Consider the following 11,144-nt stretch of genomic DNA (forward strand, 5'->3'; position numbering starts at 1 on the left):
GTCTCACCGACTCTCCTTCGTATTCGTATTCGATTAAAGAAGAGTCAGTGAGACAAATAAGAGCTGTCTAGTCGGTTCAGCCAACTTCCAATAGATGGCGATCATAGCATCATTTAAACTAGACGAATGTCCCGAGTTCGAACCCAAAAATTACTGCCCCTGATTTCAGTGGTCCTGATGCTGAATAGAGGATAAACAGGGGTGCCCCAGGTTCAATACTTGAGTAGACATATTCTGGGTAAAGGTGACAGACACTTCTTCAGTAAACCGGCTCGTCCTTACTAGGATTAACTGAGACCCGCTAGATTGGCACGAGTTGAAGTGAAAATCTGAGTTAGGTTTACTGTAGTTATCTATCATTACACTTAACGTGTTAGTATATACTGAAAAAATATAATCTGGACTATCTAGTTTAAATGTGCATGGGTAGACCGAGTTCTCCTTACTAAATCAATTAAAACAAGCGAGTACAGGTGATTGACTGTAGACAATAGAATTTCAAAGAGTTTGAAAGTGTCTGAGTCAATGTGATACTATACTTGATTAGTGTGATTCGAGTTAGAAGAGTCGAGTCCACTGTAGAACACAGAAAAACAACACAAACAATTTGTAGTGAACAACTAAACCACGAATAGGTTTTAGTCTTCGTGATAAATAGTTCAATATGTATTAATAAGTAAACAAAGAGGTCAACCAACAACCAATAATCAAACACCAATCACAAGCACTTTAAATCAATTAAGTACCACAAAATCAATATCTATCAATGTAACAAATAAGACAAGATAAAACTGGTTAAGTACTTTCCACCTCGTTTTACTATTTACACCAAGTTGAGAATACGCTACAGCTCCTCTACAAATCACCATATCATTTCATAGAAATAAATAAGTTTTACAAAAACAAACGAGTTACGAAGTGTAATTAACAAACACAGACAGAAGTCAACAAGAAGAAATCAAGGTCAGTCATCATGTCATGTCAAGTTCAAACACACTACGGAACTGACTACTGCATTTCAGTTCCACCTCAAAACAACAGCAACAATTCTTTAGAAACGATCAAAGATATTCTAACTGGTTTTATTCAAATCAAAGTAAATCTCGAATTGAACACACATATTGATACACAGGGTCAGTTGCACACACATAAGAATTCTCAAAGTCTTAACATTCACAAGAATTCTCCAAGTTAAGCAACGCATTAGAGTTCTCCAAGTTAAGCAACGCATTAGAGTTCTCCAAGTTCAAGCAAAACATTGGAGTTCTCCAAGTTCCAGTAACGCATTAGAGTTCACCAAGTTCCAGCAACGCATTAGAGTTCTCCAAGTTCCAGCAACGCATTAGAGTTCTCCAAGTTCCAGCAACGCATTAGAGTTCTCCAAGTTCCAGTAACGCATTAGAGTTCTCCAAGTTCCAGCAACGCATTAGAGTTCTCCAAGTTCCAGCAACGCATTAGAGTTCACCAAGTTCCAGTAACGCATTAGAGTTCTCCAAGTTCCAGCAACGCATTAGAGTTCTCCAAGTTCCAGTAATGCATTAGAGTTCACCAAGTTCCAGCAACGCATTAGAGTTCACCAAGTTCCAGCAACGCATTAGAGTTCTCCAAGTTCCAGCAACGCATTAGAGTTCTCCAAGTTCCAGTAATGCATTAGAGTTCTCCAAGTTCCAGTAACGCATTAGAGTTCACCAAGTTCCAGCAACGCATTAGAGTTCACCAAGTTTCAGTAACGCATTAGAGTTCACCAAGTTCCAGCAACGCATTAGAGTTCTCCAAGTTCCAGCAACGCATTAGAGTTCTCCAAGTTCCAGCAACGCATTAGAGTTCTCCAAGTTCCAGCAACGCATTAGAGTTCACCAAGTTCCAGCAACGCATTAGAGTTCTCAAACGATCAACAGGCGCCCCCTGATTATCAAAGTCAACATCGAGTTAGATTAGATATTTCACACATTTTCACCTACAAGACAAACAAACAAACATTAAAGGATATTTTCAACAATCAACCAAACATTAAAACATAAGTCGTTTTTCTATTACAACATACCTGATTTATAGTCTGTTCAGATTCATGACTCATCCATTCTTTCAACTTTGGAAGAATATTCATGTGAATCCCTGAAGGTATTTTTCCATCTTTTAGTAACATAACATCTCTAGATATTTCCTACTCACAAAACGAAAACTCAAAATATGAATAATTTTGAATAACAGGAGATTTGAAAATTGGTTCATGTAATTTCAAAGTTATACCTGATTTAAAGTCAGTTCAGACTAATGACTCGACCTTCCTTTGCAACTGTTAACTTTGTGACTCTACTTTGTTGCTAAGGCAGTTAATTAAGTACAACTGATCTCAGTGGTGACATTCATCTAACTGATGCCTCGTGATTGTGTTATCTCTGATGACTCAATTCTATGGACCTCTCAATATTTGCTACAAGAAAACACAAAATACATATGAATACCGGCAATGTTCAATTTTTGATATTTGAAAATTGATTCATATCATTTTCAATATTATACCTGATTTAAAGTCAGTTCAGACTAATGACTCGACATTCCTCTGGAACTGTTTACATGTGACTCTTAATTGTTACTTCGTTCCTGACTTAGAGGCAGATATAGCACAGCACCACTGATCTCATCTCACTTGTGATGCACTTATCTCTCTGGTGACGCCCTGATCTATCCACTTGGAGGGACATAGTTCTGTACTGATCTCACTAGTGATATTCTCATCTATGGTGACACTCAGTTCTGTGGTTAAACCTCTCAATATTTGCTACAAGAAAACATAAAATATGAATAATTTTAGATTTTGAGACTTTGATTTATAGTCAATTCAATGACTTATCCTTCTTCTGGTATTGTATGTCTAATGATTTGCTGCAAGAAAACATGTAACAGACCAGCATAATGTTTGAGACTTTTCCTACAACAAGAGAACCATGTTTTATGTACCTTGATACATGATTTATAGTCAGTTCAGACTAATGACTCGACGTTCCTCTGGAACTGTCAACCTTCCTTGCGACTTTTGCTGACTTTGACGGAGATGAATCAGTGCTACTGATCTGAGTGGTGACATTCATCTAACTGATGCCTGGTGATTGTCTCATCTCTAGTGACACTCAGTTCTGTGACCCTTCAATATTTGCTACAAGAAAACACAAAATATGAATAATTTTCAATTTTGATACTTTGAAAATTGATTTATACAATTGTAATATCATACCTGATTTAAAGTCAGTTCAGACAAATGACTCGACATTCCTCTGGAACTGTGAACTTTCCCTGTGACTCTTGTCACTTTGTTCCTGACTTTGAGGGAGATAACTCGGTAAAACTGATCTGGCTGATCTGACACTCTAATCTCTCTATAATCACTGCGACTTAATCTTCACTATATTATTTCAGACATTTCACATTTCACATTTCATTTTTTCCATTTTACAATTAATCATTAACCTTTAATATTTTTGTCTACAAAATGGGTATCTAAGATTGTAGAATTAATGCTTTTCAATGACAAACACTGAAACATTATCACAAATTATATCCACACACAAACAAAGATAAATAGAACTGTACATGCTAATCAAGTTTTTTACCATGCGCATGGACCCGCGGGTGTGCATGTGTATACCCTGAAAATACATAAACACAATTTGTGTGTCTTTATGTATTTAGTGCCATTTCATGCAAGTGCGTTAGTGCATGGATGCATCAGTGCAAAGTGAGACGTCAGGTGCTTAGTGAGGAGACGTCAATTGTTTTCAACGGTGTTTGTGATGATCGATCTTCACTTAATAGGCAAGCAATAGTATCTTTGAATGTAACAATCTTAAAACGCAACTCTGTAATGTGATAATAAGTTGCTGATACAATATATAAACAGTACCAACACCAGTGAAATTTCAATGAGACAACCACCACAAAGCTTTCGATGGATAGCTCTCTTTTGAATATCTATACATTTAAATCGTAAAGTCATAATAAGGACGATCAGGAAACAAAACTCACCAAAACTCAATATCACCCCCAAAACAGAGTGTATCAATTAACACCCAGCAGCAAGCAGCAGTATTAAGGTGGTCATCAGTGATGTAACACACTGACAATTCAGTTTGTTTGTCACGTTTCTACATGACAGTTGAAGAAGGAAGGAGAAGACTCCTTAACTCAATATCACCCCAAAACAGAGTGTTTTAATTAAAATGCACCAGCAAGCAGCAGTATTGAAGGAGGCCATCAGTGATGTATCACACTGACAATTCAGTTTGTTTGTCACGTTTCTACATGACAGTTGAAGAAGGAAGGAGAAGACTCCTTAACTCAATATCACCCCAAAACAGAGTGTTTTAATTAACATGCACCAGCAAGCAGCAGTATTAAAGGAGATAATCAGGTTGGACATCAGACATTTCTACATGACAGTTGTAGAAGGAAGGGGGAGGCTCCTGAACTCAATATCACCCCGAAAAAAGTGGAATGATTAACATGGAGAAGGAACTTGCCAGCTTTTTAGATGGCCATAATGTGTAATTTGATAATGTAATTATGTAACAATTCATGATGTAATAATGTTTAATGTAATAATTTTTATTGTGATAATGTTTAATGTAATAATTCATGAAGGTAAGGGAAGGAGGTAAGAATTAACACCAAGCAGCAGCGAGCAGTATTAAAGGAGGCCATCAGTGTTGTATCACACTGACAATTCAGTTTGTTTGTCACATTTCTACGTGACAGTTGACGAAGGAAGGAGGAGACTCCTGAACTCAATATCATCCCAAAACAGAGTGTATTAAATAACACCCAGCAGCAAGCAGCAGTATTAAAGGAGGTCATCAGGTAAGACACCAGGAGGACAATCCAGTTTGTTTGTCACATTTCTACATGACAGTGTTGAAGAAGGAGGAGACTCCTGAACTCAATATCACCCCAAAATAGAGTGTATCAGTGTTTTGTAACACTTAACTTTCATCACAACCAATTGATTTAGCAGTAATTCATCCACAGTGTTGTGTAACACTTAACTTTCATCACCACCAATTGGTTTAGCAGTAATTAAACCACAGTGTTTTTGAACACTAAACAAGGAATTTCAATGATACAACCACCACAAAACGATGGATAGCTGCTTTGAATATTTATACATTTAAAACGTTAAGTCGCAATGAGGGCGATCAGGAAACATTACAATCCCAATTCACCGACATACATTACAATATATACACAAAACCAACACCTGCAGCATTTCAATGATACAACCACCACAAAGCTATCGATGGATAGCTCCTTTGAATATCTATACATTTAAAACGTTAAGTCGCAATAATGACAATCAGGAAATATAACAATCAATCCCAATTCATCGACATATTTTACAATATATACACAAAACCAACACCAGCGACATTTCAATGATACAACCACCACAAAGCTATCGATGGATAGCTCCTTTGAATATTTATACATTAAAAACGTTAAGTCGCAATAAGGACGATCAGGAAACATAGCAATCAATCCCAATTCACCGACATATTTTACAATATATACACAAAACCAACACCAGCGACATTTCAATGATACAACCACCAATAAGCTATCGATGGATAGCTCCTTTGAATATTTATACATTTAAAACGTTGAGTCGCAATAAGGACGATCAGGAAACATAACAATCAATCCCAATTCACTGGCATATATTACAATATATACAAAGAACCAACACCAGCGACATTTCGATGATACAACCACCACAAAGCTATCGATGGATAGCACCTTTGAATATTTATACATTTAAAACGTTAGGTCGCAAAACTGAGTGTTTTAATGAACATGCACCAGCAAGCAGCAGTATTAAAGGCCCTCAGTGATGTAACGCACTGACAATTCAGTTCGCTTGTCACGTTTCTACACGACAGTTGAAGAAGGAAGGAGGAGACTCCTGAACTCAATATCACCCCAAAACAGAGCGTTTTAATTTACACGCACCAGCAAGCAGCAGTATTCAAGGAGGTCATCAGTGATGTAACGCACTGACAGTTCAGTTTGTTTGTCATGTTTCTACATGACAGTTGAAGAAGGAAGGAGAAGACTCCTGAACTCAATATCAACCCAAACAACACCACCAGCAAGCAGCAGTATTAAAGGAGGTAATCAGTGTCGTAACACACTGTCAATTCAGTTTGTTTGTCATCTTTCTACGTGACAGTTGAAGAAGGAAGGAGAAGACTCCTGAACTCAATATCACCCCAAAACAGAGCGTTTTAATTTTCGCCCAGCATCAAGCAGCAGTATTAAAGGAGGTAATCAGTGTTGTAACACACTGACGATTCAGTTTGTTTGTCACGTTTCTACATGATGGTCGAAGAAGGAAGGAGGATACTCCTGAACTCAATATCACCCCTAAAAAAGTGGAATGATTAACATGGAGAAGGAACTTGCCAGCTTTTTAGATGGCCATAATGTGTAATTTGATAATGTAATTATGTAACAATTCATGATGTAATAATGTTTAATGTAATAATTTTCATTGTGATAATGTTTAATGTAATAATTCAAGAAGGTAAGGGAAGAAGGTAAGAATTACCACCCAGCAGCAACAAGCAGCATTAAAGGAGGCCATCAGTGTTGTATCACACTGACAATTCAGTTTGTCACATTTCTACGTGACACTTGAAGAAGGAAGGAGGAGACTCCTGAACTCAATATCATCCCAAAACAGTGTGTATTAAATAACACCCAGCAGCAAGCATCAGTATTAAAGGAGGTCATCAGGTAAGACACCAGGAGGACAATTCAGTTTGTCACATTTCTACATGACAGTTGAAGAAGGAAGGAGGAGACTCCTGATCTCAATATCACCCCAAAACAGAGTGTATCAGTGTTGTGTAACACTTAACTTCATCACCACCAATTTAGCAGTATTTCACCCACAGTGTTTTTGACACTAAACAAGGAATTTCAATGATACAACCACCACAAAGCTATCGATGGATAGCTGCTTTGAATATTTATACATTTAAAACGTTAAGTCGCAATGAGGACGATCAGGAAACATTACAATCCCAATTCACCAACATATATTACAATATATACACAAAACCAACACCTGCAGCATTTCAATGATACAACCACCACAAAGCTATCGATGGATAGCTGCTTTGAATATTTATACATTTAAAACGTTAAGTCGCAATGAGGGCGATCAGGAAACATTACAATCCCAATTCACCGACATATTTTACAATATATACACAAAATCAACACCAGCGACATTTCAATGATACAACCACCACAAAGCTATCGAATGGATAGCTCCTTTGAATATTTATACATTTAAAACGTTAAGTCGCAATAAGGATGATCAGGAAACATAACAATCAATCCCAATTCACTGGCATATACTACAATATATACAAAAAACCAACACCAGCGATATTCCAATGATACAACCACCACAAAGCTATCGATGGATAGCTCCTTTGAATATTTATACATTTAAAACGTTAAGTCGCAATAAGGATGATCAGGAAACATAACAATCAATCCCAATTCACTGGCATATATTACAATATATACACAGAACCAACACCAGCGACATTTCAATGATACAACCACCACAAAGCTATCGATGGATAGCTCCTTTGAATATTTATACATTTAAAACGTTAAGTGGCAATAAGGATGAACAGGAAACATAACAATCAATCCCAATTCACTGGCATATATTACAATATATACACAGAACCAACACCAGCGACATTTCAATGATACAACCACCACTAAGCTATCGGTGGATAGCACCTTTGAATATCTATACATTTAAAACGTTAAGTCGCAAAACTGAGTGTTTTAATGAACATGCACCAGCAAGCAGCAGTATTAAAGGCCCTCAGTGATGTAACGCACTGACAATTCAGTTCGCTTGTCACGTTTCTACATGACAGTTGAAGAAGGAAGGAGAAGACTCCTGAACTCAATATCACCCCAAAACAGAGCGTTTTAATCTACACGCACCAGCAAGCAGCAGTATTAAAGGAGGTCATCAGTGATGTAACGCACTGACAATTCAGTTTGTCTGTCACATTTCTACGTGACAGTTGGAGAAGGAAGGAGAAGACTCCTGAACTCAATATCACCCCAAAACAGAGCGTTTTAATTTTCACCCAGCATCAAGCAGCAGTATTCAAGGAAGTCATCAGTGATGTAACACACTGACAATTCAGTTTGTCTGTCACATTTCTACGTGACAGTTGGAGAAGGAAGGAGAAGACTCCTGAGCTCAATACCACCCCAAAACAGAGTGTTTTAATTAACATGCACCAGCAGGCAGCAGTATTAAAGGAGGTCATCAGTGATGTAACACACTGACAATTCAGTTTGTCTGTCACGTTTCTACGTGACAGTTGGAGAAGGAAGGAGAAGACTCCTGAGCTCAATATCACCCCAAAACAGAGCGTTTTAATTTTCGCCCAGCATCAAGCAGCATTATTAAAGGAGGTAATCAGTGTTGTAACACACTGACAATTCAGTTTGTTTGTCACGTTTCTACGTGACAGTTGGAGAAGGAAGGAGAAGACTCCTGAACTCAATATCACCCCAAAACAGAGCGTTTTAATTTTCGCCCAGCATCAAGCAGCAGTATTCAAGGTCATCAGTGATGTAACACACTGACAATTCAGTTTGTTTGTCACGTTTCTATGTGACAGTTGAAGAAGGAAGGAGAAGATTCCTGAACTCAATATCACCCCAAAACTGAGCGTTTTAATTTTCGCCCAGCATCAAGCAGCAGTATTCAAGGAGGTAATCAGTGTTGTAACACACTGACAATTCAGTTTGTTTGTCACGTTTCTACGTGACAGTTGGAGAAGGAAGGAGAAGACTCCTGAACTCAATATCACCCCAAAACAGAGCGTTTTAATTTTCGCCCAGCATCAAGCAGCAGTTTTCAAGGAGGTAATCAGTGTTGTAACACACTGACAATTCAGTTTGTTTGTCACGTTTCTACGTGACAATTGGAGAAGGAAGGAGAAGACTCCTGAACTCAATATCACCCCAAAACAGAGCGCTTTAATTTACACCCAGCAGCAAGCAGCAGTATTGAAGCAGGTCATCAGTGTTGTAACACACTGACAATGCAGTTTGTTTGTCACGTTTCTACATGACAGTTGAAGGAAGGAGGAGACTCCTGAACTCAATATATCACCCCAAAACAGAGTGTTTTAATTAACATGCACCAGCAAGCAGCAGTATTAAAGGAGATCATCAGGTTGGACATCAGAGGGACAATTCAGTTTGTTTGTCACATTTCTAAATGATGGTTGAAGAAGGAAGGAGGAGACTCCTGAACTCAATATATCACCCCAAAACAGAGTGTTTTAATTAACATGCACCAACAAGCAGCAGTATTAAAGGAGAACATCAGGTTGGACATCAGGAGGACAATTCAGTTTGTTTGTCACATTTCTACATGATGGTTGAAGAAGGAAGGAGGATACTCCTGAACTCAATATCGCCCCTAAAAAGTGGAATGATTAACATGGAGAAGGAACTTGCCAGCTTTTTAGATGGCCATAATGTGTAATTTGATAATGCAATTATGTAACAATTCATGATGTAATAATGTTTAATGTAATAATTTTTATTGTGATAATGTTTAATGTAATAATTCAAGAAGGTAAGGGAAGGAGGTAAGAATTAACACCCAGCAGCAGCGAGCAGTATTAAAGGAGGCCATCAGTGTTGTATGACACTGACAATTCAGTTTGTCACGTTTCTACGTGACAACTGACGAAGGAAGGAGGAGACTCCTGAACTCAATATCATCCCGAAACAGAGTGTATTAAATAACACCCAGCAGCAAGCAGCAGTATTAAAGGAGATCATCAGGTTGGACATCAGGAGGACAATTCAGTTTGTTTGTCACATTTCTACATGACAGTTGAAGAAGGAAGGAGGAGACTCCTGAACTCAATATCACCCCTAAAAAAGTGGAATGATTAACATGGAGAAGGAACTTGCCAGCTTTTTAGATGGCCATAATGTGTAATTTGATAATGTAATTATGTAACAATTCATGATGTAATAATGTTTAATGTAATAATTTTTATTGTGATAATGTTTAATGTAATAATTCAAGAAGGTAAGGATTAACACCCTGCAGCAACGAGCAGTATTTAAGGAGGCCATCAGTGTTGTATCACACTGACAATTCAGTTTGTCACGTTTCTACGTGACAGTTGAAGAAGGAAGGAGGAGACTCCTGAACTCAATATCATCCCAAAACAGAGTGTATTAAATAACACCCAGCAGCAAGCAGCAGTATTAAAGGACGTCATCAGGTAAGACACCAGGAGGACAATTCAGTTTGTCACATTTCTACATGACAGTTGAAGAAGGAAGGAGGAGACTCCTGATCTCAATATCACCCCAAAACAGAGTGTATCAGTGTTTTGTAACACTTAACTTTCATCACCACCAAATGATTTAGCAGTAATTCACCCACAGTGTTGTGTAACACTTAACTTTCATCACCACCAATTTAGCAGTATTTCACCCACAGTGTTTTTGACACTAAACAAGGAATTTCAATGATACAACCACCACAAAGCTATCGATGGATAGCTGCTTTGAATATTTATACATTTAAAACGTTAAGTCGCAATGAGGACGATCAGGAAACATTACAATCCCAATTCACCAACATATATTACAATATATACACAAAACCAACACCTGCAGCATTTCAATGATACAACCACCACAAAGCTATCGATGGATAGCTCCTTTGAATATTTATACATTAAAAACGTTAAGTCGCAATAAGGACGATCAGGAAACATAACAATCAATCCCAATTCACTGGCATATATTACAATATATACACAGAACCAACACCAGCGACATTTCAATGATACAACCTCCACAAAGCTATCGATGGATAGCTCCTTTGAATATTTATACATTAAAAACGTTAAGTCGCAATAAGGATGATCAGGAAACATAACAATCAATCCCAATTCACTGGCATATATTACAATATATACAAAAAACCAACACCAGCGATATTCCAATGATACAACCACCACAAAGCTATCGATGGATAGCTCCTTTGAATATTTATACATTTAAAA

The 11,144-nt window shown here is 37.6% G+C and overlaps 1 long non-coding RNA gene across 1 annotated transcript; it reads right to left on the reverse strand.

Annotated features, from left to right (window-relative positions):
* Positions 1-1,014: 1,014 nt before the first annotated feature.
* On the reverse strand, positions 1,015-2,773 carry LOC141900459 (uncharacterized). Its single transcript, XR_012618696.1, has 4 exons — positions 2,524-2,773; positions 2,251-2,434; positions 2,045-2,164; positions 1,015-1,957 (listed from the first exon to the last, which is right to left on the reverse strand). It is a non-coding gene; the product is annotated as an uncharacterized LOC141900459 (long non-coding RNA).
* Positions 2,774-11,144: the final 8,371 nt, after the last annotated feature.

This window comes from Tubulanus polymorphus, chromosome 2 (assembly GCF_964204645.1).
Source record: "Tubulanus polymorphus chromosome 2, tnTubPoly1.2, whole genome shotgun sequence".
NCBI lineage: Eukaryota > Metazoa > Nemertea > Palaeonemertea > Tubulaniformes > Tubulanidae > Tubulanus > Tubulanus polymorphus.